General features: G+C 39.8%; 1 protein-coding gene across 4 annotated transcripts in view; it reads right to left on the bottom strand.

Annotated features, from left to right (window-relative positions):
- The window catches only part of TIAM1 (TIAM Rac1 associated GEF 1), a 360,045-nt gene that overhangs the window by 197,090 nt on the left and 141,170 nt on the right, over window positions 1-21,785 (bottom strand). Inside the window, exon 3 of one of the 4 annotated variants that reach the window (XM_074326172.1) lies at window positions 17,407-17,530. The exons of the other annotated variants lie outside the window; for them this stretch is intronic. The gene's annotated coding sequence lies outside the window, so the exon portion shown is untranslated. The remainder of the gene's footprint in view (window positions 1-17,406; window positions 17,531-21,785) is intronic. 4 annotated transcript variants of the gene reach the window in all.

The following is a 21,785-nucleotide window of genomic DNA, read 5'->3' as shown; positions in this document are numbered from 1 at the left end:
TAAAAAGTTTGGGACATAGTGGTGATCATTGTACAATATTGTAAATGTACAAGGTGTGATGAAAAGTATAGTGAATGCTTAAATAAAAAAATTTATTACAGTAAGAGACACATTGCCATTAATCCCCCTCAAAATACTCCCCCTCACTTCGCACACACTTATCCCATCATTCTTGCCACTTTCTGAAGCAGTTCTGGAAGTCCTCTTTCATGAGTGTCTTTAGTTGCACTGTCATGGCTGCCTCAATATCCTCAATCAGGTGGATGAGGACACACCATAATGTTTTTATTTAACAGAAATTGCCATATACCAGAAGCCATGGAGGATAAAACCGTTTGCCCATTTCATGTTAATGCATTGTTCGTGGTCCATGATTTACAGCACACTTTAAAACACACCTTCTCTCAACCGTAGCTCACAGATTAACTGCACCAAACAAGTTGAAATTTGTCACACACAGTTACCATGTTTCCCCAAAAATAAGACCTAGCCACACAATCAGCTCTACTGCATCTTTTGGAGCAAAAATTAATATAAGACCTGGTCTTATGTAATATAATATACACATATATATATTACATTACATTACTATATTATATTATATTATATTATATTATATTATATTATATTATATTATATTATATTACATTATATTACATTATATTATAGACCCGGTCTTATATTATAGAAAAACAAGATCGGGTCTTATATTAATTTTTGCTCCAAAAGACACATTAGAGCTGATTGTCCGGCTAGGTCTTATTTTCGTTGAAACACGGTACTACAGTTCGATGCGCTGCTTCCCATATTGAAAATCCCTACCTTTCCATTGGATGCCACTTGGCAGCAGCATTTACCGTATTTTGTGATCGCAATGGAAAGCCTCCGTGTCACACATTGCTTCTAGCATACGACAATTGCTGTCAAATAAAAACATTACAGTGTGTTCTCATCCACTTTATTCATGGATCTGGCACTGTTTGACTTTTGGTTCTTTCCCAAAATCAAAATGACCATGAAAGGTAAGTATTTTGAATCAATTCAGGACATCAAGGCAGACACAACAGCACAACTAAAGACACTCACGAAGGAGGACTTCCAGAACTGCTTCAGAAAGTGGCAAGAATGATGAGATGAGTGTGTTCAAAGTGAGGGGGCGTATTTTGAGGGACATTAATGGCAATGTATCTTTTACTGTAATAAATTTTTTAAATTTAAACATTCACTGTATTATTTGATCACACCTTGTAGGTAATTAATGTCACTGAAGTGCATACTTAAAAATGGTTAAAATGGCAAATTTTATGTTACATATATTTTACCACCACTTTTTTAAAATATTAAACATTTTCAACCTTTGGCTCAAGCATACGTAGCTTTTCAAAATACTACTGCTAAAAACAAATGTAATCAAAACTTGAATCTAAGCACATTAACCAAGCTTTAAAATGTGCCATTCTCCCTGTCACATCACCATGAGCTTAATCACACCGCTAAACGAGTGATTTTCTCTGATTGTAAGAGATAAAATGGGATTGCCTAATGTATTGAATTAAATCTTTTGCAATTATGAAGATAGCACAAGCCCCACCTTTCACACTGAGCGCTCTCACATACGCCAGGAGTCACACCTGTAGGGAACGCCTCTCAACATGGATCCGCTTCCACCAATTCACCCCAATCTCCAATTTCAAAGCAGATCAAGAAACCAGAAAGGATTGGATCTGAGTTCAGAACCATTAAGAGTGGGGAAAAGACATCAAATTCAAATTACCAATTGAAAATATTAAATGGCACACATTTTAACAGACCACATTTTATACATCTGACAGACCTGGACTGGCCAGGAATTCCTTTTCTAGTCACAAGCCTATCACCTAATCTTCGTAAGGCCTCCGTCCTCCATCTGGTAAAATGGGTTATAATAGTATTTCGCTGGTGAGGCTATGTGAAGATGAGTCATTGACACTTCCTGAGTACTTAACTCTGTGAAAACCACAGGGCTAGGGGCTGCTCATCCATTTTTGTATTTTGTCCTCATGACAACTCAACAAAGTATTACTAAACCCATTTTACAGATAAAGAAACTGAGACACAGTACAGTCAAATGAACTGCCCAAAGCTGCTTAACAAGTAGGAGTCAGGTCTGAAATTCTAACCTGGTCTCTCTGAGGCTGTAACCCCAGCCCTCCCCACCTCATTGCCTGTAGTCATCATCAACCTGGGTACCCTCACATTCATCATATTTGTTTTTTATTATTATTATATTATTATCACCCTTAGTATTCATAGGTTCTGTGCTCACAACGTCAGAGACCTGAGTCTGATTCCTGAAGCCTGCACTTACTCATGGGGTACCTCATCCCTGTCCCAAGGCCAAACATAGCAGGTAAGCAACACATTTTAGGGTTTGTCATGAGGCTCCCGGAAGGCAATCATCACTCCGTCTGAGAAAGATGACGAAACAAGATTCTCTGTGATAAGCAAATTCAATTGGGCAACAAGCAAAGAATACGCATAACGCATATGTAGTAAATTCATAAATGTATTCACCAGGCCCTTTCCCGGAACCAAGGTCTCCTTCAAGAGGCCAAGTTCAAGATCTGGTCTGAGAAAATTAACCATTGGATGGAAATTTTGTACTAACCTATTTACAATCTTGGTTCACAATCAAAAGAAATACATAATGAACAGAATCTTGTTCGAGCTCAACCAGTTCAAGCTCTCCCAGACATCCCAGTAAAACATGGCAGCAGATGACTCACAGGATGACACACTGCATTTGGCACAGGTCCCAAGGGTCACACATGCCTACTGGTTAGTATGGTAGGCTCATGCAGGCAGGGTAACACTTCACCAGGTCACCTGAAAACACAGAAGCTCAGCCTTCCACTCCCAGCTGACTGGTTTCTAAGCAGAGGAATTTCCCAGCATTGGATCCAATGACGCCAATCCACCAAGCTGAGAATGCTTGCTGAGGGCTGGCTAGGCCCAAGATAAGCCATCTCTGACTTTTACTTCTCTCAGCTTCACACCCTCAACAAACGCACATATCTTGCTTAGGCTTGGGGTAATGATTCAGACTTCTCACTCTTCCAAAAGCCCTGTACCCTGAGACTTTTGTTCTGTTTTCTGGCCACAGATGAACCCAGCCCATTGAAGAACAGCCGTTAATCCTTCACACATAACTTTCCATCGGGAAATATTAGTCAAGTCGGCTGGGTCTGAGGTCAGCCGCCTCTAAAAGGAACACCAACCAGACAGCTCTCTCCCCCAAAAGTCAAATACAGCTAATAATGAACTGCCCATTTCCACAGTCTCCTAGACACGTATTAGCACAAACTCATTCAGTTTCAATAACTACAAACAATGTTCTTGGCCTGTGACATTTGCACGGGTTTTTGTTTTCGTAAAGACAAAGTGCTAACTCCTTCTACTCGCTCCTGTGGGCACTTGTCTTTGTTCTGAGTATACATGTGACCTTAGATTTCAACTCTTTGTTCAAGGTCACCTCCTCCTAGCCACTCCCCGACTCCACCACCACCTCTCTCCCCTAGAGCATTTCCTTTCACACTTCCCTGTTTAATCTTTTTCTCTTTTATACACTCACTAAATATTTTCTTATTTTACTATTTGTTTATTGGTTCTTTCCCCCGCTACAATGTAAGCCCCACAAGGGCAGGGACTTTCATCCACTGTTCTCCCAATTCTATCTCAAGTGCCTAAAAGAGTGCTTGGCACATGGTAGACCCTCCACAAATGGTTGTTAACAGGTTGAATACACCTTCGTGATGATAATCAAGGTTAGAAACATGATCAAAACCACCCAGGTCTGCAAGCTCTCCTTCACCTATAGAAGCAAAGTCCTCTGCCACCTCCTTTTGCTCCCCAAATAAGAAAACTAAGGAATAAGGGGGAATACACATTTACAAATAACCTACATTTATGATGTAAAAATATGCATTTATTCCAATAATACACAAATACTTGAGCTTGTCAACTTATCCCATAACACTCAGTAAGAATTTTCAAGACACTGCATGCTAAATCTGTGAAATACATAGGGCTGTCAACAAAAACGGGAAGACACCAATAACCCCTCCGTAGCGTCAACCTCATACTTCCTGCGCTCAGCTCACCACCTCCCATCTTTCCAGACCCCTTCCTCTCAGACCCCCACCCCAACAATCCCTCCACCCTTTCTGTCCTCACAGCCTTGCTGCCTCCCACTCCTCCTTGATCTATCATTAAATTCCCTTTCTTAACTTCCTTGCCCCTCTATTACTTGGTCACATCTGTTTGGCAAAGATACCAATCCAGTTAAATCCAACCAATTGCCTAGTTTGGACCTGCACTCAGACAGTTGACTGTGGAAAAAACAAAAAACAAAAAAAAAACCCGTGGGTCTTACTTTCAACTCATGACCACCAATGTCAAGTGTGCCCTTAGAAATTGGCAATCTCACACCAAAGTTCCCAGTCCATTCACTCACCCATTCATGATGTTCACATCTGCTCCTCTCCCCCAATGTCCAATAATTTCTCCCCATCTTTTTTCTCAGCTAATGAGCTTTTGTCCTACGTGTCTGAGAAAACTGAAGCAATCAGATAGGAAGACCACAACTTCCAAGCCTGCAAATATTCACCAACAAGTATCTATCTGCTGTCTACATACTCTACCTTCCCACCGATGATCATAGATAGATAACAACCCACATCCTGTCTAAAACCAATCCCTCCACCTGTGATTAGACCATATGTATCCTCTCCCTACACCCAACTTAAAGACAATATTCCAGCCATTTCCCTCTCTCTCCTCCTCATCATCAAGTTCCCTTGCTCTACTGGAACATTCTCATAGGTACGAAAATTTTCCTTTTCTCCCTCTACATCTAAATTGCATCTCAATACCTCCAGTGTTGCCACTAGAATCTGAGCCACCGTCCTCTCTCTAGACGACAGCAAAGTCCCCCATTTCCACACTCACCTCTTTACAGTCCACTCTCGTCCCAAGACCCAGAAGGATCCATTCTAATGTGTGAATCAGAGCTCATGACTCCTCTGCTCAGCCCAGGGATGAGAGCCAAACTCCTTGCAGGGGCCTCTTGCTTCATCATCACCGCTCTGACCTCACCTTCTGCTCCTTCTCCCCCGGCTCATGTCACTTTAGCCACACGTGGCCTCCTTGATGTTCCCTGAATTTCCAGAAACACTCCTCTTTCTAGAACATTCCAGATATGCAATTGGCTAATTCGTTTACCTAAAGTCTTCATTCAAATGGTACATTCTCATTACTGTACCCTAAGCAGCCCCAGCTTTTCCCCAAAACTGCCCCTCTCCCTAAAGCAGCTCTACTTTTCCTTTCATAAATATCTCTCACCACCTTCTAACACATTACATTATATTAAAATGAAGAAATATTAATAATAACTAATTAATTACAATTAATAAACAATTATTTATTACATAATGGTAATCCATAAAGACAAGGATCTTTGTCTCTCACTCACTGAGGCATCCCAACTACTTAGGACAGAGCCTGGCCCACCGTGGGACCTAAAAGACAATTTGTTGAGTGAATAAATAATATTTCCTCTTTACAACACGAGTTGACAGAATGAAGTCTGGAGGGACAAAAATATGGCAACTAGAGAAAGAGAAGGTAAGAGACATAGGGAATACAGTGAAAAGGTCTAAAATGCAGGGAAAAAATAGAATTGAGCAGAAGAAACCCCAGGCTGGAAATTTCCTAACATGCACAAAAGATACGGATCCATAGATTCAAGAAGTCCTACAAACCCTAAACAGAAGAAACAAAAAGATATTCACATCTAGACATGTCACTGCAGAACTGGAAAAGCCAAGGATAGAAAAATAGTACGAGCATCAAGAGGAGGACTGATGGCTTACACAGAGGCATCCACTAGGCTGAGCTGACTTCTGCATGGAAAACCAGAAGCCAGAAGACAATCGATGGATATCTTCTAAGTGTTCAAGCAAAATAACTGCCAACCTAGAATTCTATACTACGTAGAAATAAAGAGCATCTGAGACAGAGATAAATAGTAATGTTTTAGGAGTTTTAAAATAATCTACTTGTAAAAGAAAAAAGATATACCATAACAATATCCTATAAACTATGCTCTAATGCCCTGGTATTATCTGGGAAGGAGAAAAGTACCAATATCTGTAAAACTTTGTAATTTAAGGTAACTATGGATTGGGTCAAGAAGAGATTTATTTAAATAGGACAGACATATAAGGCAAATAATCAATAATCCTGATTACATTCAGGCTAAAAACTGATTGATTTTAAAAAATAAATAAGAAAATGAAAGACAAGCCACACTGGGAGACAACATTTGCAATTCATACAGCCAACAAAGGGATATTATCCAGAACATGTTAAAAAAGAAAACACACACACACCAAATCAATAAGAAAAAGACCAACTACCAATTAGGAAAAGGACAAGTAAATTTGCACAGGCAGTCCACAAAAGAGGATATTCCCAAAGGCCAATCAACCTATGAATAGGAACTTAACCTTAATGATTATCAGGAAAATGTAAATTAAAACCAGTAAATCCACTTATTTCCTAGAACAGCTAGAATAAAATGAGTGATAATAACTAACCCATGTTCCCCCAAGACAGGAAACAACAGAACTCCCTTATACTCCAGTGGGGAGTATAATTGGGTCAACTGCCTTACCTATTAAAGATAAATAATCAGCAATTGCCCTCCTCAAGATATAGCCCACAAAATGCATGCACGTGTGCCCTGGGGAAGATGTCCCCAAAAGTTCTCCACAGCACTCTTCCTAATAGTCAAATGCTAGAACTACCCAAATGTCCATCAGCAGTAGGATGGCTACATCAGTTATGGTCTATTCATACTATAAAACTGTGTAATTGGGAAAATGGACAAACTAGAGCTACATATAAGAGAAATGAATCTCATTTTTTTAAGGTGAGAAAATGAAACCAGATCTAGAATATTAAATAATGATTCTATCATATAAAGTTCAAAAACAAGCAAAACTAAACTCCAAGGCTCAGAGATCCATAGTCGAGTAATAAAACTGTGCCGAAAACCAAAAACATGATCCCATAAAAGTCAAACCCAGTTGTTATCCTTAGAAGATGGGAGGAGACTGTGATTATGGGTGGAAGGGAAGGATTTCTAGGGGACTGGCAATGTTCCATCTCTTGGGTTGGTGATGACCACATCACCCATTAGGCTGTACATTCAAGCTTTGTGTGCAATTCTAGATACGTGGCACACTTCACAATTTTAAGATGAGTTGATAAAATCCACATGAAAACTATCTTGGAAAAAAATATTTCCCACCAAATATTAAAACCCTCTCACCAAATAAGAAAGCATCTTAATTTTGGCTATAAATATAAACACCCGTATAAATAGCCCTGCTTCATAAAATCTTCAATGAGTAAGACAGTTAATGACACATAAGATAACACACTTGTTTTAAAGGAGATACTTAGTTCATGAAGATATTCTCCTCTAACCATTAAACTCATAGTAGGTCATATGGTTATAGATTCAAGTTATTCTTCTCTAAGGAATATTGTCAGAAAGATGATTAGATAGATAGATGATAGATAGATAGATAGATAGATAGATAGATAGATAGATAGATAGAAAAATAGATAGATAGATAGACAGATAGATTGATATAGGTGGATTTATGTATGTATATACCCATATATATACATATATGCATGTGTATATGGCCCAGCATAAGAATATACCCTTTGCCATGACTTTATTTAAAAATGAAAGAAGCATGTAAGAGTGGGCTAAGTGTACCCACCCTCTTCCCGCTTCCTCTCTGGTATCACGAGACTGGGTGAGGTACAGACATAATGCTTACTACTCACGGCACCAGAAAGGAAATGGAAGGATACAGTGGTGGTCAGCCCCCAAACTGAGCCCGAAGATTCCAGCCATCCATCGACTTTATTAACCTTTCTTCTCACAATGAATCATGGATCCATTAGCCATGAATTTGCTATATTTTTATTTTTAAAGAAATGCCCATCTATCACCTTTTGGGGTAATGAGAATTTTCTTAGCTGCTTTGTGAAACAGCTAATTGCTTTATTTTCTGATGAGTTTCCAGACTACAGAACAGGAACATCAAGTTCTCTGATGTCTTTTTGGCCAAGGATGGATGGTGGGACCATTTCTTTCCTCCTTTATTGGTTACTATTAATAATTTGCTCTGCACTGTACCTCCATATTTTCTTCTTCCACCAACCCCAGCCACCAAGATGGGCACATGATCCAGCCTGGGATAATTACTGAACCTCAAGCCCCTGGACACAATGATTGGTCCAGAGATGGGTTAATGGTCTGTATTAGCCAATCAGAGAACTTCCTTGGGAATATTTTTTAGAACTGAGGATGTCAGGCTAGAACTGCTGGCAGCCATGTCTCTGCTAGATTCAAGCAAGACTGAGAAAACTGAATCTGATACAGGGAAAAACAGGAATGAAAGATAGAAAGAGAGGCCTGTGTGCTGACTTCCCTGAGTCTAACTATCCCCAAGCCCAGCTTTATTCTACTCTTTTCAGGGGCCAAATCATTTCCACTTTGGCCTTAAATTAACTTGGGTTTCTGACCCTTGCAGCCCAAAGTTCTAACAAATAGGATTGGGACTTTATTTTTCCTGTGGAGTTGGGTTTTCTTGGGGGGGTTTTTTTTTTCGGGTTTTATTGTTAATGTTGCTGTTTTGCTGGGGTAAGAAGAAAGAGCTGTCCCTGTGATCCACAGCACACCTCCACACTACCTGTGTATGAAAAAATATTTTCTGAGTCCGTAAGTTTTCTCTTTTTATTTCTCTTAAAACTTTTATCCTACGTATCTCCTCCCTGATTCCTTATTTCTTTCTTTATCCTTGTTTTCCTTTTTCCAAATAGTGAGTGACCACGGGGTGAATGCCTTAGCTTTTTCTCTCTCCTGTGAAAATGCTGATTATCCCCAAATTAAGAACCAAAAATGGAGCAGTGGCTGGCAACGTGTTTGCAGTATCCAGATTATGATCTTAGAGCTCTTCCAAAACAAAGCTCTTTGGTTTTGAGGAAACTCCACTCTTGGGGCAACCAAAGGAAGTGCCTCTGAAACCACACAACATGCAATGGAACCACAGGAGGACAAAAAGAAGCCTCTTCCTGCGTGTTTTCTGAAGCATTGTGCTTAAAGAGAGATCAGTGGTGTTCAATTGCAAGAAAGAAATACAGTGAAGAAATGTGTAGAGCAAAACAGCTCCATGACAACGCAGCCAACATTCAGGGCTGCAGGAGGCACTTGCACTGACTTCATACATCTCCCCACTATCTTGACAATAGAAGGACAGCATTTCAGCATTTTATGGGAAAGTAAAATGCATTCACAGCTGCACCAGCCAATAATTCCATGGTGAGCTTCTCCAGTTCCTAGAGATATATTAGAGACTCCAGCCCTGTATTGTTTTACATTCTATGGGCCACAAAAAATAAAAAGTATCCCAGGCGGAGTAAATCTGTTAAGCAAAGGGCCATTTAAAAATAAAATTGCCTGTAGAAAGCTCTCTTAGGCTTAATAAATGGGGCTCCATTTCTCAATCTAAAACTGTGATAGAATGAGAAGCCCTTCAAAGGCCTCTGCTGAATACCCACTCTGTACTCAGCCTCTGCAGGGGAGCCAATGGATAACCTCCCTGTGGGCCTTGTAACCAGCAACTGGAGGGAGGGAGAGTTGGGGGTTGAGGCAGCTATGTTTGAGAGTAGGCTGGTGGAACTGAGCATATACTGGAACATTAGCCATGGATGGAGGGTAAAGTGCAGCCCAACTTACAGAAATTATTGGTAAGGGTTCTATATTCTCTATAAACAAATCCTCCAGCAGCCACTGCCATGATGGCCAAAAACGATGGATGGATGGATGGATGGATGGATGGATGGATGGATGGATGGATGGATGGATGCGTGGATGGAATAAGAGAATGTAACAGTTACAACTAAGTGGTTGTGTGTTGATGGAGGGGAAAGGACGAAGGACAGGCAGACCACATCAGAATTGTTGAGTAATGGTGCTGTCCAGTGGGGGCAAACATTTTCTGTGAAAGATCAGACAGTAAATATTTCAGGCTTTGTGGGTATTATGGCTGAACTGTGTTCCCCAAAATTTGTATGTTGAAGTGCTATGCCCTAGTACCTCAGAATGTGACTATTCAGATAGGGTCTGTAAAGAGATAATTAAATAAAAATGAACTCATATGGGAGAGCGCTAGTCCATATGACTGGTATCCTCATAAAAGAAGAGATTAGGATACAGACAGAGGGAAGACCATGTCATTTACAAGTCAAGGAGAGAGGCCTCAGAAGGAATAAACCTTGCTGACATCTTGCTCTCAGTCTTCTACCCTCCAGAATTATGACAAAAATAAATTTACATTGTTTAAGCCACCCAGCCAGTAGCAGCCCAGCAGACTAACAGTGGGCAATACAGTCTCTGTCATGACCACTCAACTTGAGTCGTTACAATGTAAAAGCAACAGTACACAATATGTAGACAAACAAGGTGGCTTTGTTCCAATAAAGCTTTATTCTTGGACACTGAAACTTGCATTTCATTTGAATTGTCATGTTATGATTGATTTACTATTCTTCTATTGATTTTTCCAACCATTAAGCAATGAAAAATATAAGGCCTTTACAAAAACAAGAAGTGAGCAAAATTTGGCCCTCAGACCGTAGTTCAAGGATCCCAAATCCAGTCTCCAAACACTCAGGACGGTAACCAGGGGAGAAAAATCTCTCCAGCAGATCCCAACACAACGGGCATTTCTCTGCTCTGTGTATACTTCTCCTTCTGCCTATATCGCACCATTGTCCCTGTAGGTGATCACACGTCTGTCTCTCCCCTGGGTCTCAAGCACCTTCTGTGCAGGGTTTGTATCTCGCATATCCCTTTATCCCCAGCACTCGTCATAGTACCTGGAACATAACAGGTACTTGATACATAGTCCCTGAGTTGAATCCTATTCCCCAACACTACAGCATTCCATTGTCAAAGTGTAATTTGAGGGGCAATCCAGGAATAGCCACCCAGCTACCAGCCTCCAACTGTCTGATATCACAGCTGTCTGATTATCCCCTTGGGATGCTTGAAAAAGGTCATAGAAAGCAAGCTGCACGCATTATCTTGAAGCTGGATTTTGCCCTTTGTCAAAAGCAATTCTTAGTTGGTCACACTAAGAAAGACAGACAGAATGCCAGTCACCTTGTTCTTGCTACGGCCTTATAGACATTACTTAACTTATGCATGTCCTGAATGAAAGGAAACATACCCCTCCGTTAGCAGAGGATGAAAGGCATGTCACCCTCGACCCAAGTTTGGGGTTCAAATGCAATGAGCACTGTAGAGCAGCACCTTCCCTTCCTCTCTCATCCATCCATCAGGAGAAAGCTCAACGTCAAGTTCATGATGAGCATTGTGTGGTTAAATCCTGTATATAGCCTTCCTTGACAATATCTGTAGGTTTCCCAGGGAGACAGAGGCTATTAAAAAAGATGATGCTTAGAGACTATTTTAAATACTTCATCGGAAATCTTGAATAGAAATGTGCCAGAAATCAAATCTGTGACTTCAGATTTGGATACATCCTGAAGTATGGTTCCAGAGACCTAACTACAGTTAGGTCTCCATGGCAGAAAGGCAGGTGAGCAAGAAAGAAGCAAGGAAAGAAGCAAAGGAGGGAGAAAAGAAGCGAGGGAAGGAGAGAGAGGGAACACCAACTGTATAACCCAGGCTGGTTTAGTATTCACCCTGACCCCTTCCACCCCGGCCCTTATAAAGGGACTTGACAGTATTTGGGGGTTCTAAGTACTATGAACAGCAAACGGGGCACAGAACTTATGGGTGCTGACATCACTCTCCTCCTTGTAGGCCTGTCAGCAACTGCTCGATGTGAAATTAAGTTGCAACAAGACTTAGTTTCCTATTCAACATAATGGAACTGGAAGTACCAGGCAGAGCGATCAAAATAACCTAAGATATTTTTCAGTTCACTAGCTATCCAGTTTAAATGGTATTTGTATTCTTTTTTCTTTGGGAAGAAATCTCCATAGCAACTAAACCTGAATACCTTGGTATTCAACCCAAGCTTACCCGCTCAATGGATTTGGCAAGAAGGTTTCTTCTCTCTAAAGGCACAATGCCTTGTGTCTTCTTCATGAGTCTCGGGAACAGACAACCGCGAGACATCACTTGCTTCTCAACAGAGGCGACAACATTGCATTTCTTCACAGTTTTAGTAACTCCATCCTTTATCACACTGCAGCCGCAGATCAGTTCATTGTTCACATTATTTACACGTTTGTCCTTGTGTGTTGGTATTTTCTTCAGCCTCATGGGCCACTACCATATTTTACTCCACATGACATCTTACTTGGAATCATAATATCCATATAACTTCACTAGTCATCAGTGTTCCCTAAACTGCTTCATGGACCACAAAGGAAGTCCTAAGGGACAACATCGGATGCTCATTAAGTTCCAATGACTCGATGTGCTGAAACCCAAAAATCGCTCACGCATAAATTTCCACAGGAGGCTCACCTCACTATTAGTAGACACTTCATGCAAAGATTCACATTAAAAGAATTAATTTTGAAACACTTTCTCTGAATTCACGCTTACATGCATTCACATTACGTCAAAGGGACCTGAACCAACCTGATGGTAAGTTGACTAAGAAATTCATCGTTATTTTAACTTCGTGAAAGGTGTTAAGAGAAAACATTTAAGACCATATTAATAAGTCCTTACTTTGCTTGTTGGGCTTCATTCCTTAAAAACCTTTAATATTTCAAAATAATTTATTTTAAGTTTTCCTAATAACCTTTCCTAAAAATCAAGGTGGACCGTTCCTGCAATTTGTTACCATTTGTAGCTCAACAAATTATCCATTTGAACTGAGCCACACACATGCCATTTTTAATTAGAGTGCCACGGTGTGCCTTGATTTCAAATTCAAAATATCCCAATCCAAAATGATTCTGGAGGCTTCTCAGTTGCTGCCAGGAGTTTGAAAAGCTAAAAACAGCAACCAAGTGTTCACATCACAAGGTAGCTCAGAGCATTTCAGGAAAGCACGCAGGCTTCAACTAGATCCCTGAACAGGTCCCAAAGCCAGACACAGGCTGACAAAATCTTCGATCTGATCATCCCCACTACACTTTTGTTATTTGTAAAAGCAAAAGGACATTAGGCACACATTTAGTAGGACCATGATACCAGGAAAAAAACCCTGTAAAACACAGCCTTGTACACCCTGCAGGAGCAAGAGGAAAATAAGGCAAAACTGCTAACATACAAGTATCTAGACTCTTCTATTTCATAAACCTAAAGACATTAAATTAGTATATAAATTTTGCACAAATCCATAGGGATTCAATCACCGTAATTCAGAATATGGGAAACCTGACAGGTCAAAGACTTAAGCCTCTTCAACAAGTAAAGTAAAAGGAGAAAAAGAAAAGAGGGCAGCAGGGAACCTATTGATCATATGACACATATCCATCAGGTGCCAGCATGTGGGTGTTATTTGGGTCATGGTTCAAAAAGATGAGCTGTTAAAGAAATTATGAAAGATGAGGGTAAATTTGAAAACTGTCTGAATATTTGATAATATTGAGGCATTATAGTCAATATGGATTTTCATGTTCTTATCTTTTTGCAAGACCTACTGATATATTTACAGATGAGATGATACAATGTCTGGGATTTGCATCAAAACTGTGTGTGTGTGCATGTGTGTGTGTGTGTGTGTGTGTGTGTGTGTGTTTATGTGTGTGTGTGTGTGTTAACTATTGATGAAAGAAGACTGGTCATGGATTGATAATCCTTCAAACTGGGTAATGGGTACATAACAGTTTGTATGGGGGTTCATTATACTATTCTTTCTTCTTGTAAATGTTTGAAATTGTCCATAATGAAAAGGTTCTTAAAAACGAGTATGTACAAGAAATATTGTGGTCTGTACATGCAGAAAATGCCTCCGGGTGGCCTGAGGATGTGTGTGGCCAGCAGACATATTTTGTTTGGATTGTGGGACTGTTTTTTTTAAATGTTTTTTTCCTTTTTGATCCAACATTTAAAAACAAGAAGACTTTATGTAAAACCAGGATTTCCAACTTTTCTGGAAAAATACAAAAATCTGGCAATTCCGGACTAAAGCAACAAGCCCTGGTGTATGGCCTGCCACCACCCTTTGTCACCCTGGAATTCACTGACTGATGCAGCCTGATGTGTGATCATTTGAGTTTGTCTCCCAGGGGACAGGGCTCTTCAGAGCAGTCACACTTTGCCAACAAGAGGGTCAGAATTGCCAGAATTAACATGTTTCACTATCAGCCCAAACCACTAGAGCTTTGTTTTCTGACCAATAACCAAAATTTCCTGACAACAACTTCAATACAAGTACTTGGAGAGTTTTAGTTTATATTACACAAAAACAATGATTGGAAACATATGGATAGTCAAGATGCTGCAAAAGAAAAGTCTGGAGTTGGCTTGGGACCTCTGGCCAGCTCTGCCGAGTATCCTTATCATTCAGGCAAAAAGACAGGCTCCTGTCTTGCTCCACAGACTCCCAGAATGCAAAGACAGGAAGGCGGCTGAGAGTTTGTTTAGTTCTTTACCTTCCCCCTCATTTTGCTGCTGAGGGTCAGGCCAACAGAGGTTGAGTAATTCATCCCACCATTTTCCAAGGGTCATGAGAGGAAAGAATGGAAAGGAAAATGTAATACAAGAGGAAGTATTAACAGCCCCCACACACACTCCAGTACTGGACAACAATTTGTTCCTGCATGTTTTCAGTCCTCTCAAAATATTTCCCAGCATGACAATGGAACGAGTACAACATTTCCCTAGAAAAAGAAAGGCTTTGAACCTCGCAGAGAACCAAAGGTTGAACCACTTGGGTTCTGGCGTTCCTGGTTAACCAACCCCTCTATGTGGAAAGATTGGTAACAGGACCCCCTAGCACCTGACTGACGTTCCTCACTGGTACAGTTAGTTGCCTTCTCATCAGGCAACAAGACAAATAACTTAAGACCTCTAACTCTCCGTATTTTGGGGAGACTCTTTCAGATCCCAGGTTCTCCATTATAGCTCTCAGATTCATTCACTCCCTAAACCCAGCTTTGCCAAGTTGTATCAAAGGAAGTTCTCAGGGTCATAAAGTGATCACCATGTTTTCAGGTCCTGCCTTCTGTTACCTCAGGTTCTTCCCAAAGTGAGTTTACCTAGTTAACAACAGACTACCATGTGTCCCTGAAAATAAGATCTAGCCGGACAATTAGCTCTAATGCGTCTTTTGGAGCAAAAATTAATATAAGACCTGGTCTTATATGATATTGTATTATATAAGACTGGGTCTTACATTACATTATATAATATAAGACCCGGTCTTATATTATATTGTATGATATTATATAAGATCCGGTCTTATAGTAAAATAAGACCGGGTCTTATATTAATTTTTGTTCCAAAAGACGCATTAGAACTGATTGTCCGGCTAGGTCTTATTTTTGGGGAAACACAGTACTCTTGAAATTTAATTAATTCAATTGCAGACAAGTCAAAACAAAAAGAATTAAAACAACCCAGGGCAACATATGAGATATGCCTGTAATACTGCGCTCAAGTAATGCTCCCAGCTCTCCAATTAGGAGTTCTTGTTATCCTCTAGTGACACGCCATAACCTGGCATACCTCATTCACTTTCTCATAACTTCCAATGTGCCTACAGTCAACAACTCTTTTCTCCCATTACAAATATACGAAAATATACTCTGGTTTATCCATTGAAGGTCTAAAGGCATCACAGCAATCGCTGGCTGGGGTTCTTAGCTTTCTCTGCATCTGCACTTGAGGAATTCCTTTAGGACCAATCGCCAATGGTTATATTAGTCCGACAAATGCATGGGTCATGACTCAGCCTTTACTCACCACTGCTATAAATTGAAAACATTTGAACTGAATTTCAGGTATGAAATTTGGAGGTTTGGGGGACTTAAGAGAGCATCTACCATGTTTCCCCGAAAATAAGACCTAGCTGGACAATCAGCTCTCATGCGTTTTTTGAAGCAAAAATTAATATAAGACCCAGTCTTATTTTACTATAAGATCTTGAGAGCCACTGAATGCTGTGGAAGAACAACCATGGAAATCAGTCTGGCAAGAGAGCACAGAAGTCTAAATTGGACAAAAGTCTAAAAAGTGGCCACAGAGATGGAGAGAAGAGATGAAGGGAAGAGAAGGGGCAGGGATGGTCCTGAGAAACTAGGTGGTAGAGAGGCCACCAACCAAGATGACACAAAAATATAAACCAACCTTTATTTTATTCATATCATAAATATGTATTGACCATCTAGCATGGGACAGGTACTGTGCAAAACACTGAGGATACAATGGGGAGCAGGAAACATAGGAAGAGAAGCAAGATGGTGTCCAGATTTTTTTCTTTTTTTGAAAGGAAGAAGTAGAGATGAGAATAGTAAGCTCATCTGGAGAGATGCTAAGTTTGAGGGGAAGTTTAATGGGAAGAAGGAACTTAGGATAATTCAAAAAAATGACCAGGTTTAGACATTCATCTACATAAACATGCTTACTTCTCCCCCATATGTTAAAATAAAAATCCCTCCTTTCTCCCTACAAGCCAATGTAGTTATTGCCCACCCTTTGCCCTCTAAAAGTCACGGTCTTAGAAGTAACAACTCCTTCTGGATTCTTCTTCTCTTCTCAGTCATGCTTAATCCCAGTCAAAGTCACCAGACACCCCCCCTCCCCACAAAGGTCACTCTGAAAGGTCTTCACCTTCACCTAAAACCAACAGCCATGCCCTTCTTTTGGGAAAGCCTCTTCCTTTGAATTCTGTAGCAACTACAGAAAATTATGTGTGATCTTCAGGCCATTTTGATCAGTGCACGGTACCGTGAAGAACACCAGCGCTGGGTATAGAATCAGTTCCTCCCAAATTGCACGACTAGGATGCCATGGGCAGGGTTGGCTCCCACAGATCATGTACTGAGGGCTGGTAAGAAGATGGGAAATGAACACTGAATAGACCATCAAAAAATGTCCACTACAGCGTCTAAGTTTTCTGTCCTAATGCTGTGACAATTTCTTCTCAAACTCTCCTTAGTTCCCTTTCTTTGTGCCATTTTGCACACCTGTGTACACAGAATATTCTCTTCGTATACATCCAAATGGCCACTGGAGCTCTTTTCTGTTATCAGACTGAGACCATCTGGGGAACTTTTGTAACTTGACACACACGCACTCCATTCTGCACCTCAAAAACCAAAGAATCTGATATACCCCCCTAAACTGACCTGAATTCAGGGTGGAAGGCAGAGAAGGACAAGAACAGGGGGCTGTGTATCTTGCGACTCTAGGACACTCTGATACAGGTTCTGCATGTCCCAGCCATCGCTCTGACTCTTTAAGAAGCCCGTCCTGTCAAAGCACCATTGGGCAGGAAAGAAAACATTAAGTTCTCAGTACAGAGAAATTTTTTCTCAAAGTTAACATGGGTCAAGAGTTAAATCCTAGAATTTATTTATTCAACGTCTAAGACCAAAGCTACAACCAGCCAACTGATAATTTTGGAAAATGTTTATAAAAGAAAAATATTCGTTATTCTTTTGACCTTTAAAGATATTTATGCCCCTCCCACAAAGATTAAAACTCTATTTTCAACCATTAAAAATGAAGCTTGGCATATGTTTAAATGATTAGCGGGATCATGAAGAAATTTACCAAGAAATGCCAGGGAAATGACAAAATTTCTCATGTTTAGAAAACCATGGTCTATACTTTATAACCAGTGTGCCAAATACTTTAGTTTTCAACCTAGAACCAGAATTCTCTCTGTTTCCTCACAAGTAATGTGCCCACTTTTCAACTCTTAATTTGGCTCTTTATTCTTTATATTCTTTACTACTAAATAATATTCCAAGAAGCATCCATTTTGGGGTTGAATTTAACCATTTCATATAATCAATCAGAAAGTCAATGTTTAATAGAAAAAGTGACTTCAAATTACCAAAATCACACTAAAATAGCATAATCATCTATATCCAGGTTACTGATGTATTTATGTGCAGAAATTACATGCGTTGTGTATGTATAGGTACCTATCTCCACATATTACTACTACACACTTATGTGTCCAAATGATTAAGAATGAAAAAAATACCACAGTATGAGCATGACTTTTATTGATGGATAAATACGCAATTATCTGCCCTTCTTTAGATTTTTCTGTGTTTTCAAACCTTCCACCACAATTTCTCATACATATAAAAGGAAAAATAAATAACTATTTTTGTTCCATATATGAACATTTAAGTTTGTACAACATACATTTATCACCTTATATCAAGAAACCCAGATGTGAAATATCTCAAGTTACATATACCCTCTGGCACCAATATAATCCATACATTAAAAAAAAAGGAAAAACTCCTCTTCTAAATTAAATCTGTTTCCTAAGAGTAAAAAGAAAGGAAAGCCCTTTTGTATCAATATTAGTATCTGTATCTTTCAAATCTTTCAGTTTTATAATTGAATTTTAATCATCTGTCTCATAAAATGTAATGTTACAACCTTCCCTTTGTTTTTTTCCACTCTCTTGTTCTCTATTTCCTTAGTCGATGTTCCCCCATAGAGCTAAATCACACGGCACACATGGACAGACGTGTACACTCACCCACGTCAGCAGACACACATATGCACGCTCACACAGCAGACCTGATATGCGTCTAAGTCTCTGGTCATAACAGCAATCACCAAGAAAATGATTCTCCCCAAACCACCACGTTCTCTCGGGATATTGGGCTTCCTTTCCGGTAGTCCACTGTACGCGGGGTAACCAAGCCTCCAGCAGCACCCCCTCTATTTCATTTTTTCACATACACTGTTTAAAGCAAACTCCTGATAATGCACAGTAATGAAGGCAAACATTGAACAGATGCATGTTTGGCCTAATTGCATTTTGCTTAGACTACCATCACAATTAGTCCGTGTTCCCCCAAACACACATGCAGAGGGAGAACACAGGACCTAGAAGGATTTCTAGGTGATGGAGACACTGGCAGAAATGTCAAGCAGGCCTCTGATCACACAAAGAGAGAATGTTCCATATTTGTGACCCTGAGAGTTGTTCATATAAAAATCATTACATCCAAATGTGTGCACACCCGTCTCTCACATGAATACCATTTACATGTTACATGTCAATGTGGCCCAATGATCATGCCTCAATGCTGACTAAGAGTATGATCAAATGGTATCGAAAGTACAGAGGAAATTTAGAACACCTTCTGCATATGTAATATCCCAGGTGAATGGTAAGTAACACGGCTCCAACTTAGGAAGTACAAAATTGAGGCAACTCCTTCCTCTGTTTCTAAAGGTTAGAAATGTTTTTCTTATATGAATTTAAAAGATGCATCTCTATAACTCCCATTTGGTCTGGAAAAATGCAGACTAAATCTCTATCTTTTCTGTAAGCGAACCCTTCCACTAGCAGAAGGAAGTGGTCATGTCTTCCCTTTATTGTTTCCACCGCCCAGTTAAACTGCTACCCATGGCAGGGCTTCCTATTACCATTTTGGTTTGCTGCTCTGACTACGCCACTGTCTCAAAGTCTTCCTTACAACGCTGGGCAGGGAGCTAGAGACTGCCCTCAAGTGCTGGCCCGACCTGATGAACCACCAGTGAGAGGACCCAGGACACAATGCTCCCCTTCGCCCACGAATGGGTCCATTCATGTCTAGTAACCAAATCGTGCTTTCTGACTCGTGCCGCTTCAAGTCCTACCTTTCCTGGTCCCCAAGTATACAGCAATCTCTTCCTTTCTTGTTGTTTTTCACAAACTGTGCAGGATATTATGTCCTGCTTTTTAAATGTTATTAATATATAACAGTTTCCGCCTGCCATCCTGTGCTGCCGAGGTTATTCAGAGTTTTTAGTGAACTCCCTACAGGTCTCTCAAGTTCATAAACTATCAGAAGGGCCAATTCAGAAACAAGAAAAAATGATAATTAAAGGCTGCAGGAGAGAGAAGAACAGCATAAATTAGCAGAGACAAGAGTTCCCAAGCAGCCCAGGGAGCCCAAAATCCTAACAGCCTCCTCAACCAGCACAGTCCCTAGACTGATACAGAACCGTCAGTGGTGCCTAGGAGGCATTCTGCAGCTTTACAAAAAGTTATCAGCCACTTCCTTATAAAACCACACAAAAGATTTTTATGTGATCTTGAGTTGGTTTCTGCAACTTACAAACATGAGTCCTAGAGAACAGCAAAACTCATATAAAAAGTTAGTGTTCCATGTAAATTACCATGCCAGTGATTCCTAAGGTATTGAGCAGTTTGCAGTAAACTATAGACATTCGTCAAGTTACCAAACTGATTCATTGATTAATACTTGTTTAGTATGTTCCAACCAGCTTCCAATCCAGCCTACAAGTATCTCATGGACATTTTACTTTTTAACCCTTAAGACTTAACTGTTTTACTCTCGTCTTTAGTTGACTTCCCCTAGTTTCTAAAGACCATCCTTCTGCCACACACGCTTTCAGCCATACAATCTGACGAAGATACTGACATTAATAAAGTAATGAATACTTTCATTTGCCAAAACACTATGCTATGTGAACCCTTAGCCAAAGAATCACCCATGGTTGGACTTTGGGCGAGTTATATGCAACTCTAGACTCAACTCTGAATAGCTAATAAAGACGAGAAAAATGTCCACACCAGCACAGGTGTGACTCATTCTGGTAAGAATACAAAGACAAAATCTATATTTAAAAGTCAGGTACATAAAAAAAGATGCATGCTCACACCATTAGCCATTAGGGAAACAAAAATCAAAACCACAATAAGATACAGCCACGAGGATGACTATAATTAACAGACAGGTAATAGCAAGTATTGGCAAGGATGTAAAGACCTCAGAACACTCATATGCCACTGGTGGAATGTACAATGGTGCAGCCACTTTGAAAAACAGTCTGGATGTTTCTAAAAACAGTAAAGCTAGAGTTACCATAAGACCCAGCAATTTCATCCCTGAGTAAATGATAACATATGTCTACACAAAAGCTTGTATGTGAATGTGTCATAAGAGCATTGTTTGTAATAGCCAAAGAGTAGAAATGTCTATGAACTGACGAATGGATAGATAAAATATAATATACCCATACAACGTAATATTATTCGGCAATAAAAGGAAATGAAGTGCCGATACAAACCACAACATGGATGAAACCTGAAAACATTATGCTAAGTGAAAGAAGCCGGTCACAAAAAGACCATATGGTGTATGATTCCATTTATATAAATTGTCCAGAACAGGCAAATCTGGGGACAAATTAAGTTAATGGTTGCCTGGGGATGGGGATAAGTTGGGGGAAAATGAGGAATGACCAGTAATGGGTACAGAGTTTCTTTTGTTCTAAAAATGATTGTGGGGATGGTTGTAAAACACTGAATATACTAAACACTATTGAAGTGTACAGTTTAAATGGATGAATTGTGTGGTATGTGAATGATAGCTCACTAAAGTTATTTAAAAGAAAAAGTTCATTAGAAAATAATCAATCCCATTACTAATCATGATATAAAGAAAAGGAATGTTCTTGGTAGCCTAGTTTTTCTAGTTCATTAAAATGTTAGTCAAAAATCTTAAATTTAACATATCTA

The sequence above is a fragment of the Rhinolophus sinicus genome, linkage group LG01, assembly GCF_036562045.2.
Source record: "Rhinolophus sinicus isolate RSC01 linkage group LG01, ASM3656204v1, whole genome shotgun sequence".
Lineage (NCBI taxonomy): Eukaryota > Metazoa > Chordata > Mammalia > Chiroptera > Rhinolophidae > Rhinolophus > Rhinolophus sinicus.
This window is presented reverse-complemented; position numbering and strand designations above follow the sequence as displayed.